At 39.1% G+C, this 15,506-nt stretch overlaps 1 long non-coding RNA gene across 1 annotated transcript; it reads left to right on the top strand.

The window, feature by feature from the left end:
* Positions 1-7,965: 7,965 nt before the first annotated feature.
* LOC146735411 (uncharacterized) lies at positions 7,966-10,863 on the top strand. Its single transcript, XR_014931059.1, has 2 exons — positions 7,966-8,140; positions 10,762-10,863. It is a non-coding gene; the product is annotated as an uncharacterized LOC146735411 (long non-coding RNA).
* Positions 10,864-15,506: the final 4,643 nt, after the last annotated feature.

The following is a 15,506-nucleotide window of genomic DNA, read 5'->3' as shown; positions in this document are numbered from 1 at the left end:
CTAAACTCCCGTGACATCTAGCTCTGTCACTCCTACCCTAGAGTCTATTGACTGTGACTCTCAGCCTAATCTCCCATGACACCTGTCACTCCTACCCTAGAGTCTATTGATTGTAACTCTCAGCCTAAACTTTCGTGACATCTAGCTCTGTCGCTCCTACCCTAGAATCTAATGACTGTGACTCTCAGCCTAATCTCCCATGACACCTAGCTCTGTCACTGCTACCCTAGAGTCTATTCACTGTGACTCTCAGCCTAAACTCCAATGATACCTAGCTCTGTCACTTCTACCCCAGAGTCTATTGACTGTGACTGTCAGCCTAAACGTCCATGCCACCTAGCCCTGTCACTGCTACCCTAGAGTCTATTGACTGTGACTCTCAGCCTAAACTCCCATGACACCTCTGTCACTCCTACCCCAGAGTCTATTCACTGTGACTCTCAGCCTAAACTCCAATGATACCTAGCTCTGTCACTTCTACCCCAGAGTCTATTGACTGTGACTGTCAGCCTAAACGTCCATGCCACCTAGCCCTGTCACTGCTACCCTAGAGTCTATTGAATGTGACTCTCAGCCTAAACTCCCATGACACCTCTGTCACTCCTACCCCAGAGTCTATTCACTGTGACTCTCAGCCTAAACTCCAATGATACCTAGCTCTGTCACTTCTACCCCAGAGTCTATTGACTGTGACTGTCAGCCTAAACGTCCATGCCACCTAGCCCTGTCACTGCTACCCTAGAGTCTATTGACTGTGACTCTCAGCCTAAACTCCCATGACACCTCTGTCACTCCTACCCCAGAGTCTATTCACTGTGACTCTCAGCCTAAACTCCAATGATACCTAGCTCTGTCACTTCTACCCCAGAGTCTATTGACTGTGACTGTCAGCCTAAACGTCCATGCCACCTAGCCCTGTCACTGCTACCCTAGAGTCTATTGAATGTGACTCTCAGTCTAAACTCTCATGACACCTAGCTCTGTCACTTCTACCCTAGAGTCTATTGAATGTGACTCTCAGTCTAAACTCTCATGACACCTAGCTCTGTCACTCCTACCCTAGAGTCTATTGACTGTGACTCTCAGTCTAAACTCTCATGACACCTGTCACTCCTACCCTAGAGTCTATTGACTGTGACTCTCAGCCTAAACTTCCATGACACCTCTGTCACTCCTACCCCAGAGTCTATTCACTGTGACTCTCAGTCTAAACTCCCATGATACCTAGCTCTGTCACTTCTACCCCAGAGTCTATTGACTATGACTATATATATTAAGTTTTGCGTCGCATGCACACGATTAAAATATCATATAAAATGGGCCTAATATACTAATGTTGTATTTATTTAATTTAATTTATGGAATGGCCACGATGTATCACGGATCAAAATTCTCTCTTGAAGCGATAAAGTAATAGCGACATTTCAGTCATGTTCTGACTTGTGCAGTATTAAAACAAATAAAAAAATACGACAAATTTGTTCAATTTGCTAATATTGTGATTAATTGAGTTTGCTTGTAATTGTGATTACGTGGGTAAAATTCTCTCTTGAAGCGATAAAGTAACAGCGACATTTCAGTCATGTTCTGACTTGTGCAATATCAAAACAAATAAACAAATACGACAAATTTGTTCAATTTGCTAATATTGTGATTAATTGAGTTTGCTTGTAATTGTGATTACGTGGGTAAAATTCTCTCTTGAAGCGATAAAGTAACAGCGACATTTCAGTCATGTTCTGACTTGTGCAGTACTAAAACAAATAAACAAATACGACAAATTTGTTCAATTTGCTAATATTATGATTAATTGTGTTTGCTTGTAATTGTGATTACGTGGGTAAAATTGATCCGTGGTACATCGTGGCCATTTCACAATGTAATCTCATCCTTACAATTAATTAAATAAAAATTTAGTATATTAGTCTTATTTTTGACTCGCTGTTAACATAACTCTGTACTATGGTATTTGTGATATGTGAATTGGGTGCCATAGGATGGTACTTGATGGCCAACCAACTTGATCAAATATGTATTTTGCATTGTACGAGTGCGAAATAAGTTATTAGGAAATTAGAAAATTAGGATATTAGTACCAGCTGTTTTATACGCATGCGCATTGGCTGATCCTGTCAAATCTCGTCATCTGTTTTGGGGCGTGTCTGGTCGATGTGAAATTGCTTCAGCCATTGGGTAACGGTGTGAAAACTGCTGTAAAGTAGCGGTAAAATGAATTTGCGCGGTTTTTGCGCTGCCATTTTCTGAATGATTTGGAGCAGCAATGGAAGCCGACCATTTAATTGATAAAAACCTTGTCCAGAATATGATTTTAAATGGCCGAACTTATAGAAAAATTAGTCTCGTATTGGAAAGCATGTTTCTGGGAAGGAGAGGTATCGAGGTGGCGTGGCGTGGTGAGTAGATTTCCTCCCCAGGACGCCGAGTTGGGCGTCGGTACTGAGAGGGAGGCGGTGAATATGGTGTCGAGCGACCAACATATATAGTAAACCAAACTTAGAACTTGCAATACTGGTGCAGACGACTATGGTCGAGCAACCATGAAAAAAAAGTGGCGGGACTTTGGTGTTGCACGTTTAGCACAGAAATAAAAGACACGCCCACAGTCGGACAACCAATCATTTTATCATTGGTCACGATGTACCATGGATCATCTCACATACACGATGTGCCGTCCTCCAATGGCGGGATGAGCGGCTTCCTTTGTGCACCAATCAGCGTCAACTTCATGAGAGAAATATCAGGGGGAAAATCTCTCTACTCTCGGGGTCTCCTCACTTGCCAGGGGGGGAAACTCGTCTCGTCTCTATGTCACGTTCCCTTGAGGTACGGGATCGGGAAAGTCACTTTAACTTTACAGTCAAATAAGGCACACACAACGAAATACGTTTCAACTCTCGTCTTAGTCGGTCAATCGAGCACTCTATAAGACACAGCGCCCTGGGGGAAAGTCCCCAAGACTCTCACAAGGCTGAACCAAGACTCGCCCAAGACTGGACGACCTCAAGGCTCGCCCCTGGACTGCTCTCTCGACTGCCCAGGACTGCACTCTCTCTCTCCTGCGTCTATCGTGCTCCCCAAGACCAACTCAAACTCTCTTTATTCATTTTCAAAACTCTAACCAATTACAAAACAGTAAAAGACTCTAGGGCGTAACCTTCAATCATAAAGCTAATCACACTAAGTACTGAATACGTCATCTCTTTTGATTAATCGTTCACTACATCAATAACTATGGAATACCAACTGTCAGAATCTCGACGGTTATCTGGTAATTAGTTCCAAATCACTGAGCCAAGTTCCGTCCAAAACTTCAAATAGGCCTAGACGATGACAGACATAACACAGCAATTCAGCTAATAATCAACTAATTAAGTCGGTCAAGAGATACGCGAAAACAAATTCATGACACATCCCTTCACCCAAACTGAGATTGTGCCTCCCGGCATAACACGTTCATAAATCAAAGATACCGTCCTCTACTCATCGTCATACAGGTTAAATACAATACTAATAAAAGGTATAAATCAAAAAGAGTAAAACACACTAATTAAGTACAATAATTATAAAGTCTAAATACAATGGTTATAAAGTTTCAAATATCAACGGTTATAAATCAAAAACAAGGGAAAGGCTACCAATCGACTCACTTTTCTCAAACAGGTTCGCTGAGGTAACCCTTCGCTGCACTGTCTCCGTTACTAAGGTTACAAACTCTATATCAAAAGGTCAAAAAAAACTAAGGCGTGGCGGTGTAACCATGCGATCAGCCAACCGCTGCAGTCGACAGCATGATCACGTGATTACCAGGGATGCATCTCTCGGTTAAAGCATTGGAAAGCGGTAACTAATAAACAATGAATAAAAAAAACTATTAATCAAACTCCTGTCATATACGCTTATAAACTTCAACTGAACTCACAAGTCGTTAATCTAAACAAAAGTCAAACGGCATGCAAAGACGCTTTCATAATACATTACTCCTCTGGCAAAAAGACGGGAAAGGCAAAAACGATAGAAACTACTGAGTTACATATAATCCTGTCAATCATGAACAAAAGCTTGCGATATCAAACAATACGTATATAGGCGCACCAAACTCTCATCCCAAAAAGACATTAAAAATGTTACAAAGGTGCTCTTAACTCAAAAAGCGTCAGAAGTATTCCCGAAACAACTCATAAACAAAAACAACTCTTAAAACGTCGATATCTCTGTACATCGACAAATCTCAAAACTCTTAGAAAAACACGTGGGGGCATCATTCCTCCCATCATATTCCGTACTCATAAACTCATTAAAACTCCATAAAAATTCACAAAACTCAAAACACTGTGTTGCAAATACTTGTCCACTGAGGCGCACTTAAATCGTTATAAAGGACCTCGCACGTCACTAAATATCAGTTCAAAACAAAGATCTGGGCGCCTACATACATACAATTCAACATCACTAAAAGAAACGGTAAAAACGATAGGAAAAGCAAGCAATACATTACATTACTGAGCAATAGTGTTGGGATTGTGGAAAAGAGTTCAACGTCCTTGAGTTACAGCGTCCGTTACATTGTCCAATGAGCGGTTCTCTAAGCAATACACAGATAGCTAAAGTCAAAGTCTATAAGCGTCTCCTCTTATCATTGCGTTAGTCCGGGTCGTTCTTTATCTTCTTCTTGTCTTTAATGTCGCTCAATTCTTAATCATTCAGTCCTATACGATACTGGTCCTTCCGAAGGGGTTCTGAAGTCTTCATCTCTTCAGCGTTGTACATCGGTGCCATACTGGTAAAGTCGTTAGTCGTCAAGCGCGGTTTTGTCTCTGCCATCGAGCCAGTTAATTCGGTTCGCAAGAAAGACACATCTTCGCCATTTCACTTTTCTTCACAGGATGTCAGTATGTGTTAAACACCTGCCCGGCTTCTCCACCACGTATCAGGGGGAAAATCTCTCTACTCTTGGGGTCTCCTCACTTGCCAGGGGGGAAACTCGTCTCGTCTCTATGTCACGTCCCCTTGAGGTACGGGATCGGGAAAGTCACTTTAACTTTACAGTCAAATAAGGCACACACAACGAAATACGTTTCAACTCTCGTCTTAGTCGGTCAATCGAGCACTCTATAAGACACAGCGCCCTGGGGGAAAGTCCCCAAGACTCTCACATGGCTGAACCAAGACTCGCCCAAGACTGGACTGCCTCAAGGCTCGCCCCTGGACTGCTCTCTCGACTGCCCAGGACTGCACTCTCTCTCTCCTGCGTCTATCGTGCTGTGCTCCCCAAGACCAACTCAAACTCTCTTTATTCATTTTCAAAACTCTAACCAATTACAAAACAGTAAAAGACTCTAGGGCGTAACCTTCAATCATAAAGCCAATCACACTAAGTACTGAATACGTCATCTCTTTTGATTAATCGTTCACTACATCAATAACTATGGAATACCAACTGTCAGAATCTCGACGGTTATCTGGTAATTAGTTCCAAATCACTGAGCCAAGTTCCGTCCAAAACTTCAAATAGGCCTAGACGATGACAGACATAACACAGCAATTCGCTAATAATCAACTAATTAAGTCGGTCAAGAGATACGCGAAAACAAATTCATGACAGAAACACGACGCACTTGCTAAAGCCAGACCGTCTGGTGGCGCCCTACTATTTCATCAATAACCAAATATACTATTATTCTGTTCCCGAATTGAACATTTGTTTATTTGGAGTAATTTCCAATTCTACGCCAGGTCCTTAGTAATTAATGATTCCACGTATTTATTTGGTCATTATTTGACAGACGTAAAATGCCATGTTAATTCACGGAAATTTAAACACACTGATACTGATAATGAATTAAAAATTTGCCAAAAAATGATAAATTTGCCGCTATCCCATGGAAATAATTGAAATCAAAATATATTAAGTTTTGCGTCGCATGCACACGATTCAAATATCATATAAAATGGGCCTAATATACTAATGTTGTATTTATTTAATTGTAAGAACGAGTTTACATCCTGGAATGGCCACGATGTACCACGGATCAAAATTCTCTCTTGAAGCGATAAAGTAACAGCGACATTTCAGTCATGTTCTGACTTGTGCAGTATTAAAACAAATAAACAAACACGACAAATTTGTTCAATAAGCTAATATTATGATTAATTGTGTTTGCCTGAATTTACGTAATTGCGTAAACCCCCAATAATGTGTAATTATCTTCCCCATTAGTATATGGCAAACAAGGTTGCATTATTTACTTTATAATTCACACTTGTGAAAATCGAATTTATATGCAATATTTTACATTTCATATATTTTTCATTGCATCAATTTTGTTTGTAACATTTTCTTTATGTTTTTTTCCTTTTTTGTATGATAATAGTATTTTACTTTTGAAGTTCGTATTGTTATGTGTGAAGTTCTTGTTTTATGTGCTAACTTTGACCACGTTAGGGGTGCTTAAATAGCGACAGATTCTGTGAGGTTCTTGTTCTATGTGCTAACTTTGGCCAACTTAAAGGTGCTTAAATAGCAATAGATTCGATGGCGCCAGTACCAGTAAAGGTATGAATCGACAGAGATCCCACAGACGCCTTCACAAGAGAATGAATTTTCAAAAATTGATACTTAAAGACTCCAGAGGCAACAGATCTCAAGTTTTTTGAAAACTGTTTACGTGCGCAGATTTCAACGCATGAATCAATGCATCAAACGATGAATTGCTGTCACCTGGTGTATTGAGAATAGTTAGAACATATAAAACCTGTGACATTGCGGGCTTATTTGCATTGAAACCATACTGAGGCCATAGACCCGGGGGACTATATATTTCACAATTTGGTTTAAGATGGTGTGATCATAGCAATCGTCCAGGTATAAAACGTATGATTTTTTCGAGTGAATACCGGATAATACTAGATTGAAGAATGTCACATTTGACACATGTTGCATTATCTAGCTAATTATGTATCAAGTGTATTGTCGATATGTTTATATATTTCAGGTGGGATTTCGACAGAAAGCTTCTCGAGCAAGTTTATGTCGGTACAGAGCTTAGATTAATCTACATTTAGACAATTCACTTCCGGGATAATTTCAGACTCTTTCGTCAGTCGTAAGTCAATGTTGCATTCAGACTGGGTCGATCGAAAAGTTCGCATTACTTCATTTTGTTAAAATAAAAAGCGATACTTCGTATGTCATCTGTTGACGGTGTATGTATTAAAATAGAATTTCTTAGGTAAACGTTAAGTTTTCGTTAAGTTTCTATAATAACGGATTATCTTGAATTATATCCAAGTCGTTTAATCGAGTTCTTTTGATTTTAGATCAGTGTATCGATTTTCGTTATTCATTGAAATTATTTGTGTTGGTTCATGTATAATGTTTAAAATATAATTTATGTTAAAGTAAGAAGTCCGTGTTGTTAGATGTTCTGCTATGCCGTATGGTTTCGCCTTTAATGAACCATATGATTCAGATATTTAAATATTTCAACCTCGTTATTGCGAAATGGCAGTGTACTATCATTTTACAATTACGACACCGGCTCTATTGAAAAAAGTTTTTAATAATTTACAGTAAAACATTTAAAACTAGTGTATGTTTTCAGACTCACCTCGTCAGCTAATCAAACATACATCTCTATATTCAATTAACGACCGTTGATGGCGTCCATCGCACTCTAAGGCACAGTTGCATTTTTGTTACAAATAATTGTGAAGCATTATGGGTAATAAATAATTTCCATTAATATATTATAGTTGTTTACCTACCTGTAATAATGCGCAAACAAACGGTATATTGCGTGCAAGCATCACTAAATATAAAAAAGGCGTATTTTACGTAATATGGCCGACATGTTTGCTTACTAATTTGTACCAATTTGTTTACTCGATAGTTAGTTAGAATGCAATTAAATGCTTGCTTCCGCTGTACTTTCATCCAGTCCCAAGCATACTTGCAACCTTGTCAAGTAAACCAGAATTGAAGATGAAACGTGCAATACTGATCGTCCTATGCTTAGTGGTAGCAACGTTCATTTATGGAACACCTGCAATAGAGAGTCTGGCAAGGCGTGTGGAAGAGGGAAACGTCCGAGAAGATGGTCAAGTCGATTTAGCCGATCGAGTAAGTATGTTCTTATGGGTTTGTAGAATATTAGCGCATTATCGTGGTGACAATATTACATGAAAAAAAACCTATTTATTATGAAGAAAAGCCTATTTACTTCAACGTTGCTTAATTGCCGTACCGCAGCTTTCGGGATCCCATCGCACAGTTGGTATCCTGCGCAGAATCGGTATCCTGGAAGCAGGGAAGTTCCTTATGTCATTCGCACAGCGAGCATCGAATCCAGTTTTGTGAACTTTATTCAAAATTGTCATTCGCCGGACCAAACGCAATCTGGACTGCCGCGTATACCGTATATTAATCTCACGCATTTTCGGGATCGCTTTCAAAAATTCATTCTGTATCAGTGCTAAAACTAAGCGATAGCGAAATGTCCCGGTGGTTTCAACATCTCCAGCCACATCCATGCCTGTAGTCAACCTTTTGAAAAGAGTTGACAGAATCACCTGATCTATAAAGCATTTTCACTGATTATCTCTGGTGATGGTCGGTATTTGTCGCCGCGTATTATCATAGCTAAGTACATCGTATTGCTTATTTCCATATAGTCACTGAGACGGCGTGTTCACTTTAGGACATTTAAAGGGCTTATGATAATAATAAAACTATTATGCCAAATTAAAGGGCGGCAGTCACACGTGCGACATTTGTGTTGATAAACATTGATTTTCCCACAATCCAATGCGCTCTTCTAATGGAAATCACAAGTATAAAGTTTAAAGGGCGGCAGTCGTCGTGCCGCGTCCTGTTCGATATGGGACTCATAGCGATGTATACAACGCGTGTAAAATACATTGTTTATTTACATAAAATTCGAACACGCGATGCGCGACGACCACCGCGCTTTAACTTAGCACTAATCACCGCCGGTGACTCCTTCGATACCCACCAATCACCTAAAAAATATCTAATTAAAGATTGATAACGTCTCAGTTTGTACTTGTTGATCTGCGCAACAGTCACAGTCGCCATCTTTGTTCATATGAGATCCATATATCTCAAGCATGCGTGGCTCGACGACTACCGCCCTTTGAATTTAGAAAATAAAAGTAAATAGCTTCGATTTTATGAACGTTTTTTTGTGATGTTGATATATTACGTTTTGAACTGATATTTAATAACTTTGTGAGTTTCCTCATGTTGGTAAATTTAAACATTTCCAGTAGACAGGGAATTTGCAACACATAGTCTTTGAAGTTTTTAAGGTTTCAACTCGGCAATATTTAGTAATTATAGATCTTTCCACTTGAGCTAGAAGTCAGCTCAAATTTGTTAGAGGGCACATATTTTACCATGACGACATTATGTACGCACGTTTAGATCCCACGTTTTGGCAGTGTTGTTTAGAATCAACAACTTGCATGGTTAGGGTAGATAATATAAACATATATTACAAGAATTTGATACACAATTTTTCACTAAGTGTATTTAGTAGTGGCGACTTTGCAAGACTTCAACCATGAGACGCATCCCTAGTAATCACGTGATCGTGCCAACGACTGCAGCGATTGGCTGATCGCATGTTTACTCTGCCACGTCTTAGAGATTTATGATGGCGTTTGTAAGAGAGAAAGAGTGAAGTGAGCAGTAAGGGTTACCTCAGCTGACTGAATAAAGCTGGACTATCTGTAATAAACTAATGTGTATTTCTTGGGGACGAAACCGGCACCTCCACGTGCAAGTGTCATCTGCACGCTCACCAGAGACCCCTCACCTCAACACTAGTGTTTTCTACATTATACTGTAAATAAATACCTTTCGATTGAATTAATCAAGAGCAAAAGTTTGTCGTGGTTTGAATCGTTAATTCCAATAGTTACAGATAGGTTACACTGAAACAATGCGACGCAAAGTTGTAATGTTGAAGAATAATAAATTATTATATATAAATACATATATTGATGACAGGTAATAATATTCCAATAATACGCCTTTCTACCCTAGTGTTGACCGTTGCAGTCCCGGCTTACGCATGGTTACCCCTTGTGCTGACTGTTGAAACTCACACCATTATCTTAGAACCTGCCCCCGATTGGTTCACACACAAAAATGTTCAGAAACGACAATGCTCCCAGTATCTATCTATCTATCTATCTACCTTTATATTTACTCCCCTTACATGATTGGTTACCCATGCTATTCAGTAATAAATGAACTCAGCTGTTAGTCATTCACTTATAGTGCAGACAAAACGGGTTAGGCACAATAGAATCATTTCTAGGACCTAGTCAGAATTGTTTCTCCCTATTGCCATAATATAGTGAATCATAGGTTCAACCAGATGTTTACCAAACACAGTGTGGTCACCTATCACCATGTGAATTATTTAGTTACCTATTTATAAACACGTATGTTGAATTTGGAGAATAGACAAGCTTCGTCCCATTCCTGGCTAATTTGTTTCTTTATTTGAATTTTTACACAAATACACAAAACAAACAAATGTACTTTCCAACAGCAATACTAAATTTCGTGATTATATTCTAATGATTTATCCAGTTGAGGAAAGTGTAAAATCTGCTTCTTCTGATTTATACCTAATCTGTGCCATAAATTTGACCCTTAAGGTCATCTATTTACTATTGATTTTAATTTCATTATCATTTACACTTTTACAGCAATATCCTACACTCTGTACCCGGATCTGTAGCACATATATAGACTTTTAAAAGGACATTGTCTTCTCTCGTTCAAACAATAAAATTAAGAATTTTGAAGAAAACTACTTGCCTTAATATTCAAAGGTTTGTTTGCTAATAAAATAAAGTTGTAGTAAAATACAATGATACTGTTACAAAGATGGCACATTGTCACTTTTCCGATGATGATTTCATTCAAATTATATGATACACAAGATGTAGTAGGATTTGGTCATATTATTCATGACACGTGACATCAGTTTATGTATACTATAGGGTCTATATAATTTCACTTATTGACTATTTGTGAAACATACTTGGATTGTTCTGTCGATTGCTGTCAGTTGTTTGTTTGTTTTGTTTTTCTATACTTGTGAATTCCCCTGCCTGATTTTTATACAACGAATTAATGGTTGGGTAGGTTATTATTATCATTTACATACATTAACAATCATAATTCTACCTCTACAGCAATATGATCGTTGTGCCTGGGACGACTTCATTTGTAATGATGGTACATGTATATATGGTTCCTGGGAGTGTGATGGAATGAATGACTGCAATGGAGGTGAAGATGAAGAATATTGTCCCCCATATTCATATTCATACTCTTATTCCTACTGTGCCTCGGATGACTTCATTTGTGATGATGGTACATGTATATATGGTTCCTGGGAGTGTGATGGAATCGTTGACTGCAATGAAGGTGAAGATGAAGAATATTGTCCCCCATATTCATATTCATACTCTTATTCCTACTGTGCCTCGGATGACTTCATTTGTAATGATGGTACATGTATATATGGTTCCTGGGAGTGTGATGGAATGAATGACTGCAATGAAGGTGAAGATGAAGAATATTGTCCCCCATATTCATATTCATACTCTTATTCCTACTGTGCCTCGGATGACTTCATTTGTAATGATGGTACATGTATATATGGTTCCTGGGAGTGTGATGGAATCGTTGACTGCAATGAAGGTGAAGATGAAGAATATTGTCCCCCATATTCATATTCATACTCTTATTCCTACTGTGCCTCGGATGACTTCATTTGTGATGATGGTACATGTATATATGGTTCCTGGGAGTGTGATGGAATCGTTGACTGCAATGAAGGTGAAGATGAAGAATATTGTCCCCCATATTCATATTCATACTCTTATTCCTACTGTGCCTCGGATGACTTCATTTGTAATGATGGTACATGTATATATGGTTCCTGGGAGTGTGATGGAATGAATGACTGCAATGAAGGTGAAGATGAAGAATATTGTCCCCCATATTCATATTCATACTCTTATTCCTACTGTGCCTCGGATGACTTCATTTGTGATGATGGTACATGTATATATGGTTCCTGGGAGTGTGATGGAATCGTTGACTGCAATGAAGGTGAAGATGAAGAATATTGTCCCCCATATTCATATTCATACTCTTATTCCTACTGTGCCTCGGATGACTTCATTTGTAATGATGGTACATGTATATATGGTTCCTGGGAGTGTGATGGAATGAATGACTGCAATGGAGGCGAAGATGAAGAATATTGTCCCCCATATTCATATTCATACTCTTATTCCTACTGTGCCTCGGATGACTTCATTTGTGATGATGGTACATGTATATATGGTTCCTGGGAGTGTGATGGAATCGTTGACTGCAATGAAGGTGAAGATGAAGAATATTGTCCCCCATATTCATATTCATACTCTTATTCCTACTGTGCCTCGGATGACTTCATTTGTGATGATGGTACATGTATATATGGTTCCTGGGAGTGTGATGGAATCGTTGACTGCAATGAAGGTGAAGATGAAGAATATTGTCCCCCATATTCATATTCATACTCTTATTCCTACTGTGCCTCGGATGACTTCATTTGTAATGATGGTACATGTATATATGGTTCCTGGGAGTGTGATGGAATGAATGACTGCAATGAAGGTGAAGATGAAGAATATTGTCCCCCATATTCATATTCATATTCTTATTCCTACTGTGCCTCGGATGACTTCATTTGTAATGATGGTACATGTATATATGGTTCCTGGGAGTGTGATGGAATCGTTGACTGCAATGAAGGTGAAGATGAAGAATATTGTCCCCCATATTCATATTCATACTCTTATTCCTACTGTGCCTCGGATGACTTCATTTGTGATGATGGTACATGTATATATGGTTCCTGGGAGTGTGATGGAATCGTTGACTGCAATGAAGGTGAAGATGAAGAATATTGTCCCCCATATTCATATTCATACTCTTATTCCTACTGTGCCTCGGATGACTTCATTTGTGATGATGGTACATGTATATATGGTTCCTGGGAGTGTGATGGAATCGTTGACTGCAATGAAGGTGAAGATGAAGAATATTGTCCCCCATATTCATATTCATACTCTTATTCCTACTGTGCCTCGGATGACTTCATTTGTAATGATGGTACATGTATATATGGTTCCTGGGAGTGTGATGGAATGAATGACTGCAATGGAGGCGAAGATGAAGAATATTGTCCCCCATATTCATATTCATACTCTTATTCCTACTGTGCCTCGGATGACTTCATTTGTGATGATGGTACATGTATATATGGTTCCTGGGAGTGTGATGGAATCGTTGACTGCAATGAAGGTGAAGATGAAGAATATTGTCCCCCATATTCATATTCATACTCTTATTCCTACTGTGCCTCGGATGACTTCATTTGTGATGATGGTACATGTATATATGGTTCCTGGGAGTGTGATGGAATCGTTGACTGCAATGAAGGTGAAGATGAAGAATATTGTCCCCCATATTCATATTCATACTCTTATTCCTACTGTGCCTCGGATGACTTCATTTGTAATGATGGTACATGTATATATGGTTCCTGGGAGTGTGATGGAATGAATGACTGCAATGAAGGTGAAGATGAAGAATATTGTCCCCCATATTCATATTCATATTCTTATTCCTACTGTGCCTCGGATGACTTCATTTGTAATGATGGTACATGTATATATGGTTCCTGGGAGTGTGATGGAATCGTTGACTGCAATGAAGGTGAAGATGAAGAATATTGTCCCCCATATTCATATTCATACTCTTATTCCTACTGTGCCTCGGATGACTTCATTTGTGATGATGGTACATGTATATATGGTTCCTGGGAGTGTGATGGAATCGTTGACTGCAATGAAGGTGAAGATGAAGAATATTGTCCCCCATATTCATATTCATACTCTTATTCCTACTGTGCCTCGGATGACTTCATTTGTGATGATGGTACATGTATATATGGTTCCTGGGAGTGTGATGGAATCGTTGACTGCAATGAAGGTGAAGATGAAGAATATTGTCCCCCATATTCATATTCATACTCTTATTCCTACTGTGCCTCGGATGACTTCATTTGTGATGATGGTACATGTATAAATGGTTCCTGGGAGTGTGATGGAATGAATGACTGCAATGGAGGTGAAGATGAAGCATATTGTCCCCCATATTCATATTCATACTCTTATTCCTACTGTGCCTCGGATGACTTCATTTGTAATGATGGTACATGTATATATGGTTCCTGGGAGTGTGATGGAATCGTTGACTGCAATGAAGGTGAAGATGAAGAATATTGTCCCTGTCAGGAATCCAAAGTTTAATTTATTTCCAAGTATTACGCCCTCCCTGTTAGGCTTATAAGCTTTTAAATGCATACATGATTTACATAGAAAGGGGAATACTTTGTGACTTGTTATAGGTGGAGAAATAAAGAAATACTTAATACATGTATTGCATGCACGAATTGTTACATTCTTCGCAAGGGGAGCAGCCTGATTGGACGACAAAGAATTTACCTGGGGTGAGATTTGTCTCCAAATACTATGGTATCGAAGACTTGATTCCCGAGAATCAGAATGAATTTGAGGTCAATAAACTTTGGTGAATTTGGTTAGCCGGGTCAACAAACTCGGTTTTGCATTTCTGTCAGTTTGCATAACATTCCTGTCGCACCTGATGTGGTAGTTTCTCGCAATTCTTCTGGTTTCGACCAATTAGAAATGAGCAGTGTAAACAAAGGGGTGTCATCTTGATTTACATATGGTGCACAATAAATTGAACAAGAAAGCGTGCCTTGGTTGGCGTGTTGGACGATCCACCAGAAGTACGGTATAACACAGATAACGTCACCATTGAACTCCGGATTGAGAATTCACTCTCTGGTCGTCCTGGTGTCAGCTATAGTACTGTACAGCGTCCTCGTGATGTGAGCCACCCCTGGAAACCAAGCCGTCTGAAGTTTGTCGCCACGTTTGTTGCTGCAGTTCGACAGCGTTACGTCCGGTATAGTACATCTGCCTTACACGCACAAACAGCCAGGTTTCAGTTTCCCCTTGCCTTACCTGCATATTTCGACCGCGGTTACGTTTATCGGAACCGTCTAAAATATTTAGGCAATGCAGTAATATTTAATTAGCAGATTTTGTGAAGCTATTTGTGTATTTACTGTCAAACTTTTGCTCTTTGTATTAAAGTGTGCGTACGCACATTGCAGTTAATTCAAATTTGGTGTCATTTAGTGCTGTGCGTGTATGATGAATGTGTTCGTTCCCTTATTTATAAATTCTCTATGGTTCTTAGATGTCCAATTGTTATTGGCCTGAGATCATTGTCGTCTTGTAACGATAACCATCTTAATGATTTCCAATGCCTTTATGGCCCGTGAAAAGAACCCACA

The sequence above is a fragment of the Saccoglossus kowalevskii genome, chromosome 12 (assembly GCF_978046115.1).
Source record: "Saccoglossus kowalevskii chromosome 12, keSacKowa6.1, whole genome shotgun sequence".
NCBI lineage: Eukaryota > Metazoa > Hemichordata > Enteropneusta > Harrimaniidae > Saccoglossus > Saccoglossus kowalevskii.
This window is presented reverse-complemented; position numbering and strand designations above follow the sequence as displayed.